General features: G+C 35.5%; 1 protein-coding gene and 1 long non-coding RNA gene across 2 annotated transcripts in view; both read right to left on the reverse strand.

The window, feature by feature from the left end:
* Nucleotides 1-13,369, reverse strand: part of LOC308697127 (uncharacterized protein) — a 377,069-nt gene that overhangs the window by 96,987 nt on the left and 266,713 nt on the right. The window lies entirely within an intron of this gene.
* LOC308697191 lies at nucleotides 1,867-11,297 on the reverse strand. Its single transcript, XR_014030903.1, has 2 exons — nucleotides 11,041-11,297; nucleotides 1,867-10,599 (listed from the first exon to the last, which is right to left on the reverse strand). It is a non-coding gene; the product is annotated as an uncharacterized lncRNA (long non-coding RNA).

Consider the following 13,369-nt stretch of genomic DNA (forward strand, 5'->3'; position numbering starts at 1 on the left):
AGGAGATGTGTAATAGCGCCCCCTACCGGATAACAGTCAAAACATGGAAAGCCGGAACATTCCCTCAGTGGAGGGTAAAGAGTTAAAGATATAATATAATAATGCTATAATGCAAAATTCACCTTTACATGGTGTTTGAACATAAATGCGTGTCGGCAGTGTGTGTACACAGAGAGGAGTCATAATAACGTACATGAAAATGTAGACAGATTGGACACCGCTGTGCATCAGCAAGCATCATAACAGAGAGAGGAACCTCAAGGATTATCCAGGTAAATGTGTGCAATTGCTGGGTTTCAGTCACAGCGACTCTAGACGGAGGAAGTAAACATGGAGAATACGTCTATGGAGGAAACCGTTGCGGAGAGTCCGTATTGTACGGATTTAGATCCAGTTCAAGACATATATACAAGGAGTTAATTAACAGATATGTTGGACGTGACCCGTTCCTCATGAAGATGAGTGAGTTTTCGGTAGAACTTCAGGATTTGCCGACAGTGGAGGCTGTTGACATCACCAACTATCTAGTCCTGCAATGTAGCCTCTGCACATTCAGACCGTCGTTGTTGGTCTTCCTTGAGCTTCATCAGGGTTTTTCCTGGCTCAAAATGAGGCGGAGGTGGTAAAATCCTAATAATGCATTTTAATAATAAGGTAATTAAATTAGTTTTTTTTTTTATCATCATATAGCCTAATGAGTTTCCCACATTATTTTTGTGGGTGGAGCCTGGTACCCCTGTGTACACAACCACCCTATAATGGTAAAAATCCATCCACTCCTCTTTTTTGGATCTCCATAAATCATAATCTGTGTCTCAGAAAAGGCCATTTGCAGATGCTACTTTTTGTGACGTTACAAAATGCCTAGGCCCCGCCCACTAATGCTGATAGACCCCGCCCTCAGTGACCTGAACACAGTCCGCCATTTTCCACGTGCTGGAGCAGCTGTAGTGATGAGAGAAATGCCCCAGTTCCCTACTAAGAAAGCCAGGTGTGTTGGTGTTGGATGTAAGAGTGAGCATCAGACTCTTCATTTACTCACGGCCACTGAAGACGCAGTGGATTCATTTTGATTATGATGGGAAAGTGCTGCTCAAGTTACCTAAAATCATTAATATCTGCGCTTATCATATTACACCAGACTGCTTTGTGAACAAGGGTTAATACAAAGCAGTTTTTTTCTTAATTTTTCAGGGCCTATGTGATTCAGTTCACTAAATGTATCTTGTTTTCCTCTATTAAAATAAATGGATAGAACAAACCTGTCTGAGAGCCAAACAATAGTCTTTTTCCAAAGTCTGCATGCATGTAAGATCTATCTATCTATGAAATGTTGTACCTCAGATCAGTTGATGTGAGTTTTCCCTTAAAGTAGATTGGCTGCCCCATAGATGCGTCACTCTTCATGGACACACAGCTGGGCTCCGGTGAGATTGATCTGTCACCCTTAAACTGACTTTAACAGAACAGAGACAAGAATCAACTTGGCTGATTTAACATGAAAATAAATCCCACATTAGAAGGTTGTCTATTAAGACAGTGTGTTGAAGAGTGATGAGACTGTCCAAGGATAATGTCATATATCATCTAGCTGTCTACTGTATCTGTGTGTCTTTGGACAGTGTTTAAAGACCCTGAGTGGCTCCAACTACTGTATATCCCGGCACCAGAATATGATAGAGACAACAGATCACTATACCAACCCTGGCAAACACACACAACACCCTGTTATGAGCAGAAAATGAGTCTTCTATAACATTAAGATCATATGAAGATTGAAGTACCTGAATCCTGGAGAAGAATCTCCATGTCTGAATGTGTGTGTGTGTTGTGGTTTAATTCTTTTCAGGGAAATGACTTCAAAGATATTTGACATCAGAAAAAATTTGACTTTATTAACAAACAAAGCCGAGTGTCCCTCTGCAGAAAGACCCTCCAGAAAAATTGCCCAGCAAACGTATATACCCTCTCCTTGTCCCAAACATGGTAATACATTCTATAGGTATTTTGAGAAATAGTTTTGTACCATGTGACATTACTGAAATAGAATTTTCTGCTGTGACAACACCTTGTGCTCTCAGGTTCCAAAGTCAGCCACAGTCATACACAGACAAGGAAATAATAGTGTACAAAAACCAGTTAAATTACTTATTTTCTAAATAATAAAATCTTCAACATTCCCTCCTCTGGGGCTTATTTAAGCCCCACATTCGCTATCCTTTCCAGAGTGTAGTTTCAAAATCCAGTCCCCTCAGTTATACTACCTTAGTGACTAAATTATGTCACTCATTCTTATTTTCAATGACTGAAATTATGCCACCATACTCCGGAGGAGCAATCGAGCCAAACATCTTTCTCCATACATTTTCTTTCTTTCAGTTGTTTTTTTCTTTTTCAATGGAGAAAGTAAAAGACTCGAATCCTCCCTAATCAACCATCAAACATTGTTACAAGTGTGTGGATGAAATTGGTTCAGCATTGTCTTATCGTCACAGTTATGTAGAACATGTCAAACACAAAAATCCCTTATACAGTTAAGAGTTCTCTTGCGGTGTAGATATCCTCTTCGACCCAGACACCCAGGATCTGGCTTATTCATTTTCTTCTTCATCCTTATCCGAGGTACTTCAGTCAATGTCCAATGATTGTAAATCTCAATTTGGTTTATAAGCTCAATCTTAATAATAAATTATTTTTTTGCCCTCTAAAATTAGTTTTTATTATCTTCTTAATATGGGAAGTACACAACTGAATAATAACCCTCTTTTAATATTTCAACTCCAAAAAACATTTCTAATCTTTTAAATCAAGCTTTCCTTAACTTTTTTTTTTATTCAATTGTATTTGCTAAATAAATCTCCAAACATAAGTCATTCTACTTTTTTCATGTAATTGTTTTCATTATAATAAAGGCAAATCATTATAATAAATCTCTGCTGATTATAGAAGAATAAATGATTTAGTTTGCATGTTTATTTCGCATAATCCATATGAATTTTGATTTAAAATAGGGCTGGGTAAAAATAACTTTTTCTCTTTTTTATTCGCTTCTTATTTTTATGAAGGAATATCAATTCACTTATTTTTAAAGAATCAATTTTTTAGTCAGTCATGTTTTAGTTGATGTACAACCATAACACTGTAGTGCAGCTACATTAAATCACAATTTTCTTCATTATAACGTTTTACATTTCAAATTCTGTCTACTTTATTACCAAATTTAAACAATAAATATCTCACGTGTTGCAGCTTTTTGTCATTATAGCTCCTCAGTTCAAGCATACCTTAACTGAATACCTTTTCTTCCTTTCTACTAATTTCTAAATGAACTATCATGAATTAACTTAATTATGTCACATGTAATCACTCAAACTAAGAAAGCTTCAAGAGCAATGTTACATTTACTTCATAAAAGTCATTCAATAACCTCATTAGACAATTAGAAAAAATACTCTCGAAAATAACTTTTTGCACTGTCTTACATATTCATTGTACGGTCATTTATTTTTCTGTATATCTAAGTTTTTCCTTAACCATTTCAAACATAAAGCATTATAACTTAATTATTGTTAAAACTTCCTTTCTGTAATTTAAGTTTTTGCATACATTTAATGTTAATCTTCAATTTTTCTGGAATAACTGCTGACCCATTATTTAAACTTATTTCTGATAGAATTTCAAATCTAAGGAATAATTCTTTGGTCTTAAATTTAATTACTTCTCTTGACCCTCCTCTGTTGATCTCATCTCTATCTTGTTCATATAATCCATTACCAAGAGTTTTATTAGTCCTTCTGGTACTGATATATATAGCCTTATTTGTGTCACTGTTCCTTTCCTACCTTTATTTTTGTCGCAAATTTCTCTTGTATATGGCCAACAATTGCAAAAAATGCCTTTTATTTAATTTTCATTATTCTTATTCCTTATTCTTAATTTAGGCTTTTAATCCCTCTTTACTCCCCCCTTTGCGCACTAGTTGAAAACTATGCGCGTATGGATTTAGAATATTCAAAAAGTATGTCTTTGTGCAATAACTTGTCATTCTCACCCCCCTCTGGTACCATATAGATTGTTCATAAGGCAATAATTTACATGGTATTGGACAGTCTATATGCTATAACAATCTTTTTGTATTGAATTTGAACAAGTTCCATCTGAGGTGGTCGTTATATTAGCACCATTTAAAATACATTTAATTAGTCAAATAGCATATTGAATCAAATCATAATTCAAATCATAAATGAAATCAAATATCTGTTAATAGCCCGTGTTAATCTTTCTTTAATTTTCTTCTGTAGTCTTAAATTAATTTTGTATACCTGTTTTATTGACAAATTACATTCGAGTACCCATTATGATCTATTTTAAAATGTTATTCAGGTCTATTTGTATTTTCCTTCATGACTTGTCTTAATTCGCACTGTGCTATGACAGTTACTTGAATTAGTCGCTTATCATTCATTATTTTCATTTGTTTTCTGATTTTTCATTATCGTTTTTACGTTGTTTTTGATATATTCTTTAATTCAATCATTTTCTTTCTGGGGTTATTTTATTAAGTTGCTACTAGTATATTCAATGGCTTTAACATTACATTTAAAGACAGTTTGGTTGATTTTGACTATTGTTTGAACTTGTACTCATCTCTGTTGATTTTCTTCTTTGCACAACTCCTTGCAAGTTTCTTATTCTGCAACTTTTCATTTAAAGTTCTTCTTATCATTTGCTTCTTTTTCCATTCATGTTGATCATTCTGTTAGCCGTCTTAACAGTCATTACATGTTTCACCAGGGTGACTCTTTACGAGCCGTTGCATGGACTTCCCTCGGAGGTGAGGGGGCTGTTACTAGCACAAGCCCTCTTGATCCCTCACTTCCTGTTGTGGCGAGTAGAGGCTTGTTGGTGTGAGAGGCATGGACTCAAATGTCACTTTGCTGATCAATGTTCAAGTCTCTTCTTTTGTTGTTGTTGTTTGAATCGTCCCAGAAACCTTCCTGGAATTGAATTGCTCTCATCTGCGAATGCAACCTTCATTATTTCTTTTTAGTTTTGTTAGTGACAACAACATTTTAAATCATCTGCTCATCTGCTCCATTGTCCTTCTTGGTGTCACCTGTAAAATGATCATGTGGGCTGAGTGGTGTTCTGTCCCCTTTTGGGGGTTTTCTGCTCATTAGCAGTAGGGCTTTACCCCTATATTACTTTTTTACAATTAGTCAATTCAGCTCAGTTATTGTTTTGAGTCCCACTATCAGCATACTAGTTATCAGACTTGGACAACACTCAACCCACTTTGCTAAAAGACAAAAGTTACAAGACAATATTTCATACTTTTGACAAAACGTCAGCTCCTTCATGATATTCTGAAAAGAAAGTCAGATGTGTTATGCTCCATCATGATATTCTGAAAGGAAAGTCAGATGTGTTATGCTCCATCATGATATTCTGAAAGGAAAGTCAGATGTGTTATGCTCCATCATGATATTCTGAAAGGAAAGTCAGATGTGTTATGCTCCATCATGATATTCTGAAAGGAAAGTCAGATGTGTTATGCTCCATCATGATATTCTGAAAAGAAAGTCAGATGTGTTATGCTCCATCATGATATTCTGAAAGGAAAGTCAGATGTGTTATGCTCCATCATGATATTCTGAAAGGAAAGTCAGATGTGTTATGCTCCATCATGATATTCTGAAAGGAAAGTCAGATGTGTTAGGCGCTGCGCAAAATATAGTACTGTTTTTTTTTTTACAATTTTTTTTCTATTTTTTTTTTCTATTGTCACTACAGTTTCGACCTGGAAATTAACCAAATCCATCCATGGTCATTTTTTTATTGGGCAGAATATGCCCTGTGGGCCCACATATGAAATTTAGATACAGCTGTAGGCAAAATAATTGATTTGCCTTGGTGTACACCATCTCTCTCTCCATTCATACTCAGTCACTCATCGGCCATCACACATTCTTCTTCCGCAGGTTGTGCTCTAAATGCGGAACTTATAATTTTAGCTGTGGAATTCCAAAGGTCTGACAGACAACATCACAACAGCTATTCAAACACTATTCAGAATTGTCAGTTATGTTAATGCTTAGTTTACCACTGTTGTTATAATCCCTTTTTTCTTGTTTTTTTCCCAAACTCTAATAGATTAAATATTTCAGAATAATAGGCCTTAGTATGGTGCAGTTGAGAGTAAGACAGCCAATTGTAATTTCTCAAATGCATTTTGTCATTTGTTTGGTCTACTTTTTCATTTTCTTTCTGTTTTTTGCTCATGAGCTTCTTTAAGAATACAATTGGAGATCTCTGCCTAATCTTGGATCCATGGCCAATAACATTTCCATCTCATTATCCCAGTTTTGACAGCATTTTTAATTTCATAATTTTTGGACTTTTGGAGTTATTTATCCTTCTCCAATTTATCTCTATAAAAATATTAAAACAAGATGGAGTGACCAGTGTTTTTGTTTTGCAGACAAAAATAATCATTCTCTGACATTTTGTGTCTATCTTTTTCTTTGCCAGTGAATAATTCTATCATGCTTTTAGCCCTATAGTTGTCTAATATAATAGCCCTCACTATACCAAATCCAGCCTCAGTTTGAACTATTTTGTGAGTTGAGCACCCACTTCTCTGTTTTTTCTTTTCTAATAGAGCTGGACTTACCTATTGAAAGAGCAGAGAGGGTTAGTTTAGCAGAGAATATAAAGAATTGCCATGAGACCAGTGAATAATCAGAATGAATTAAGTTAATATAATAATGAACTAAATTTGAAGCAGTCTCTAGAGTGTTCATTAGGTTTGTCACACCTGTGTGCCCCGTAAGGGTCAGTTCTTCTGTTTTTAGATCAGTGTCTGTTGACATGTTTTTCAGCCTTGCTGTCACTCAATGGCCATTGCAGAGTGGAATATAGGCTCTGCTGCTTCTCTGTCTCTTCTCAGTTTGGGATTTTGATCAATCCTGTAACAGTTTTGCATCTCAGGATTAGTCTTTGTCTTTAGGAAAAGTCTCAAGTGAAAGATTCACCTTTTCCAGTCTTTCCATTAACTCAGTCTTTTTGGGTCTTTTTGAACTTCAGGAGGGGAGCTGAGAACCCCTCACCCACTTCTCTCTTCTTCTCTGCGTCAGTGTCTCTGCATTCATGTCTTTGCCCTTTGCCCTCTTGTTGCTTCCACAGGGCTCTGTTTCCATCTGCAATTTGAACACTCAGAGATCTGTATGAGTCAAATTGAACTTTTACATATAAGCTATTAGCTCTTTATCTACATGCCACTTTTTTAACCTGCATCTTTTCACTGGTTCTTTTATATAAAAATCTCACTGGTTGACCATAGCAGTTCCCTTATTCTATTAGTAAGCAGTTCTTCATTGCAGGAAAAAGCAAGCTAGTTCTGTTTTTATATATCAGCAATAATATAACTCTGATGATCTGAGAATAATTCAATTAAATAATTTTCCCTATCATAAAATCAGACTTTTTCTATATTTGCATGCTGTGTTCACAATAATCTAGTATGTTTCTCAACTATCATCAAGGAATTCCTCTTATTTTTTACTCTCATCAACTTCTGTAAAGTATTTTTGACTTTTGAAACTTGGTCACTCAATCTCGCTAACCTTCAGCACACTGCACCAATTATTTTTCTCTTAACACAAACTTATTAATCTGCAATGGAATACTTTTTCCACACTGTCTTCAGGGATAATGAGATACAAATTTTAGACGTCTTCAGATATAATATATAATATATTAAGCACGTGCAATCATATTTATATTCATCTATTAATATTTATCATTACATTTATTGATTAACTATATATCTTATTATTTTAACTTATTTTATACTACAATATTCTGCTAAGCTAATATCTTGAAACAATTGTTTTCCCTTACTTTTCTTTTTTTCTTTTTTAATACACACCATTTCAGTCCCTTCATTCACAGGTCAGTCACACATTCTCTGTCCCTTCAAGCAACCAGGGTCAGAGGTCACTTATTTTCAACCACAGGCACAGTCACAGGATCCCATAAACACTCACACACACACACTATTCTATACTCCCTGTCAGATCTGAACAATACATTAACAGATTCACTCATCAACACAGTGACACTTTTAACTATCCTATTCCTAGGATTTAGATAGCCTGAGCAGACCCTTGCACATGCATTCAAGGCGGTAACCGCTACCTAAACCTATAGACTTTTAAAACCTCTATTTTTTCCAGCTTCACCCATAGCAGTCCTTCGTTAAAACTTTGTTTAACAAAGCGGTATCCGTGAGCTAACCATCTGTGCACATGCTATACTTCTCAAAGTAAGCACAGATAAACCACTGATATCCTTATCAGTACACTTGCCATAGGCCCTCTTGACAAGTAAACACAAATTAACTTATATTAATCCCCTGTGTGCATGCTTTTTGATCATCATCCGTCTCGGCCCACTTGATGAACAAACACAGAACCTTACGTACGTACGTCAAAACTCTTTGCGCTAACTCAGCATCACCAGTAGTTATAGAATCCACACAGGATTAAACAAGCACTAGCAAACACTATGGGAGCCCCCCCAACATCTACAAATACAATGCATGCAATTTTTCTGATATCAAACACTCCTTTTCACTTTTTAAGTTCTTTAAATTTGGAGAAGCTTTTCTTACCACATCCGGGCCACTGGTGACTTACACACACCTTATTCAAAAGCAAAAACTGCTCACCTCAAAGTACAGCGGCCACTGTTGTCTGTGTGAGTCACCAGCGATCCCCCTGTGGCTCCTTCAGCTCCTAAGCCAAGCCCCACGTTGGGCGCCATTTGTTGTGGTTTAATTCTTTTCAGGGAAATGACTTCAAAGATATTTGACATCAGAAAAAATTAGACTTTATTAACAAACAAAGCCGAGTGTCCCTCTGCAGAAAGACCCTCCAGAAAAATTGCCCAGCAAACGTATATACCCTCTCCTTGTCCCAAACATGGTAATACATTCTATAGGTATTTTGAGAAATAGTTTTGTACCATGTGACATTACTGAAATAGAATTTTCTGCTGTGACAACACCTTGTGCTCTCAGGTTCCAAAGTCAGCCACAGTCATACACAGACAAGGAAATAATAGTGTACAAAAACCAGTTAAATTACTTATTTTCTAAATAATAAAATCTTCAACACGTGTCGTCCATGATTCATTCAGTCTTCATGAAGCTGCTCGAGTAAGAGATCAGAAACACTCATTCACACACACTCAAACACAATACATTTCATTTGACATTTTATTCAGTGTGTTTATGGACACAAAACTAATCAAATTTCTGATTTCTAATCAATAATTATCAACATTTAATGTGATTTTATCAATCATGTTAATGAATGTTCAGAACTGGTATCATCAGAATCAGCAGATTCTCTTCTTCAGTCAGATCTGTAGCGTTTGCTCCAGTATTTCATCTGTGTGTGTTTAAAACAGAAATATCTGTTCAATATCTTTTCCAACTATTAAATGTTTCCTATTGATTTAGTTTAATTAAAATAAAAAATTACATCATATATAAAGGGAAATTGTGACAACAGCACTCTTTATAATTGACATTCATTTACACAGAAAGTACAGTTTAAGAAACAGAAAACAACAACAACAACAACAACAACAACAAAAAGTTAAAACAAACACTACAGATGTTAAAGAGAAAAGTGTTACAACACTGTGGTTTCAAGAAAGTTTGGCTTTTAGTAATGAAACAAAAAAATTAGACCTACATAAAGTGTATTTTAACATATAGGGTCTAACGTTAGGCTGTCTATGTCCAATTATTGATAAGTAAAAAAGAATAGTATAAAAATGAAATTCATATTAAGAATTTCATGTGTAATGTACTTTAATATTTCATAGTTACTTACGTTAGTGATGAAGCAAGTTAATTTTCCATGCGCCACACCGGTAGATGATGGCAGATGGAGGTAAGTCGCTCCTGATTTAATTTTAACGATAACTTTAACTTGTTACTACAGTTTGCCAACGTACAAGCTAACGTTAGCTAATTGCAATATTACAAACTTTTAAACGTGCACACAATACTCATGAAATGCATGTTCTCCTGTGTGTACAACTGAATTAGTTTAGCATTTAATTAAAAACGTTAAAATAAAATATATCAGGAGCGACTTACCTCCATCTGCCATCATCTACCGTTCCACACCAGTTTGCTTGTTATGAACCGTGTGACGTCATATGGGGCGGGGCAGCGCGACACGTCACACTCCACCTGAGTCCGTTTACTCTGATGTCTTTTTGTCTGATAACTTTTCGGCTGATGTCTTTTTGTCTGATAACTTTTATTCTGAGTCCGTTTCGGCTGATGCCTTTTTGTCTGATAACTTTTAATCTGAGTCCGTTTCGGCTGATGTCTTTTTGTCTGATAACTTTTCGGCTGATATCTTTTTGTCTGATAACTTTTAATTAGAGATGCACCGATTACAATTTTCTGGCCGATTCCGATTTCCGATTTTTCATTAAGTTTGACCTGCATACATCATCAGAATCAGCAGATTCTCTTCTTCAGTCAGATCTGTAGCGTTTGCTCCAGTATTTCATCTGTGTGTGTTTAAAACAGAAATATCTGTTCAATATCTTTTCCAACTATTAAATGTTTCCTATTGATTTAGTTTAATTAAAATTAAAAATTACATCATATATAAAGGGAAATGGTGACAACAGCACTCTTTATAATTGACATTCATTTACACAGAAAGTACAGTTTAAGAAACAGAAAACAACAACAACAACAACAAAAAGTTAAAACAAACACTACAGATGTTAAAGAGAAAAGTGTTACAACACTGTGGTTTCAAGAAAGTTTGGCTTTTAGTAATGAAACAAAAAAATTAGACCTACATAAAGTGTATTTTAACATATAGGGTCTAACGTTAGGCTGTCTATGTCCAATTATTGATAAGTAAAAAAGAATAGTATAAAAATGAAATTCATATTAAGAATTTCATGTGTAATGTACTTTAATATTTCATAGTTACTTACGTTAGTGATGAAGCAAGTTAATTTTCATGCGCCACACCGGAACACTTGCTCTGAATATAAAGTTATTAAACACCTCGAGGCTCGAGTTTTCCATCAACAACGCGTTAAATCAAACTTAATAAAAACATCACTTGATACTTGGATGATTCGTTGTTCTTATTTAAAGATTCTTAAACCCGGGTGTAAAATGGCGCTTGTAAATAAGGCTATGTTTACATGTGGATGGCTATTTTTATAAACGGACATTTCACCCCTCTTCGTTTTCAAAAATAACATTGTGCACACGAACCATATGCTGTCAAGGCAGAGCATGACAAACCTGTAGGTGGCAGTGTAACGAGAAGCTCAAGCCCACCTTAGCCAATCAGAATCCAGAAAATAGTCACATTCTGTGACGTCGCTGCCTAAATCTCCGTTTTTCTCAATTTTACATGCAATAAATATATTATTAAAAATAAGGTCAAGGAAATTTCATTTAAGATATTGAATAAATTTTACCCTGCTAAACATTTTCTATCCAAATTAAACAAATTTTGTTTTTTTTGCAACCAGAAACTGTACCTCATATTTTTTGGCACTGTCAATACACCAAAAGGTTGTGGTGGGAAGTTTCTAAATTTATAAATAACAAATTAGGATGTAATTTTCTTTTGCTATACGAACATGTAATATTTGGGTTTTTCCCATATGAAAAGAGTTTGGAAAAGGAAGAGTATATTATTAATCTTTTGATTATTTTAGTTGAGTTTCATATTCATCGGCAGGGCTTGACATTAACACCCGCCAACCCGCCAAATGCGGGTGGATTTTGCTCGTGGCGGGTAACACAGTCACTTCAACTAGCCACTTTGGCGGGTTGAATAATTGTAGTCTTTTCAAAAGGCATCTGAAATAAGTGTGACACTACGACACTACAACTCCCATAGGGCTGTCAACGAATAGTTGAATAGTTAAAACTATTCGAATAGTTTTAAAAAACAGAATTTCGAAGGTGAAAATTAATATTCGAATGTGGAAAAACGCCCGCGGTAGCAGAGGCGCGGCTGTCTGCTTTGTGAGTGGGCGCGCTGCCTGAGGGGTCATTTTATTTAACGTTAAACAGAAACATTACTGAAGTGTAGGCTACTGTACTGACTGAATAGATATTGCATGAATAAGGTAGGTTTGATACAGCAGTTTCATGCACTGCAGGCTTCCACTGGTTTGATTATTTACCTTTTCATGTCAAGGAAAAGTTCCATGTTTACCACTGCACAGCACGCTCGGAGCATTCAATGTCGATTATATATACTGTAAAACTTCAATCAATGTTAATAATATTTGTTTCAATCACTGAATGAAGCCTGCTATATAAGAGTCGCGACCTTAAATTGCTTGCATAAAACTCTTGATCAGCACTCAACATTCGCTTATTGTTGTTGTTCATTTTTAAACTGTTATGCACAGAGCGCGTGACGCCTCATTCGCGCCGCAAGACCTCCAGACGCGCGTAAACGCGTCTTTACACTCGCGCCAGATGCTCTGTTCGCGTTTGGTGTTGAGTGTGAGGGCTAGAGAGAGAAAGAGTGCCTGCGAGTGAGCGAGCGAGAGTGAGTGAGGTCTGCGGTCTTGGCCATTAGTTGATTTCCTTGTTTTCGTGTAGGTAATACGTTGTCAAATATGTTTAAACTTAAATAAACTACCTATACAAGTAGTTATGTCTCTTTGTATTAATTTTCCTGTTATTGACGTAATGCGCTTCATTGACAAAATGCGCAACCAGATGTTCGAATAGTTCGAATAGGCTATAAGCTATGTGTTTTTTTAGAGGGAATATTCGAAGGTCATTTTTGAGCAATTTTGACAGCCCTAATGAATATTGTCGCTAGTGACAGACAACAAAGAACCTGCCGGAGTTATGTCGTATGCCGGTGGAGCAATGTGGCGACATAATACATAATACATGGTTTTATTTTAAAAAAGGAGCTTTACACACAACCTTATCAGAGCTAATGATAATGACCTGTATTGTTATATATTTATGTAGTCTTGATTTGGGTGTATACAGTGGTTTTACATTTAAAAGGGTTGTAAATCTAGTTCAAGTAGGCTACATTTTAGCACGCCATAGTCAACTTTTATCAGGTAATTTCACAACAACAAAAATGTGGCTAGTAAAAATGCTGTGTGGCTAGTAACTTTGGAAAACCACTAGCCACATTGGCTAGTGAGCAAAAAAGTTAATGTCAAGCCCTGTTCATCGGTGTAAATTTACTAATCAGAAACCTTTTTTTTCTGTGCTATTGAAAGAATTAGAAAACTATATGGTTTCCATTAAGGACAGTACAAA

The sequence above is a fragment of the Scardinius erythrophthalmus genome (genome assembly GCF_964197995.2).
Source record: "Scardinius erythrophthalmus genome assembly, chromosome: 10".
Classification (NCBI taxonomy): Eukaryota; Metazoa; Chordata; class Actinopteri; order Cypriniformes; family Leuciscidae; genus Scardinius; species Scardinius erythrophthalmus.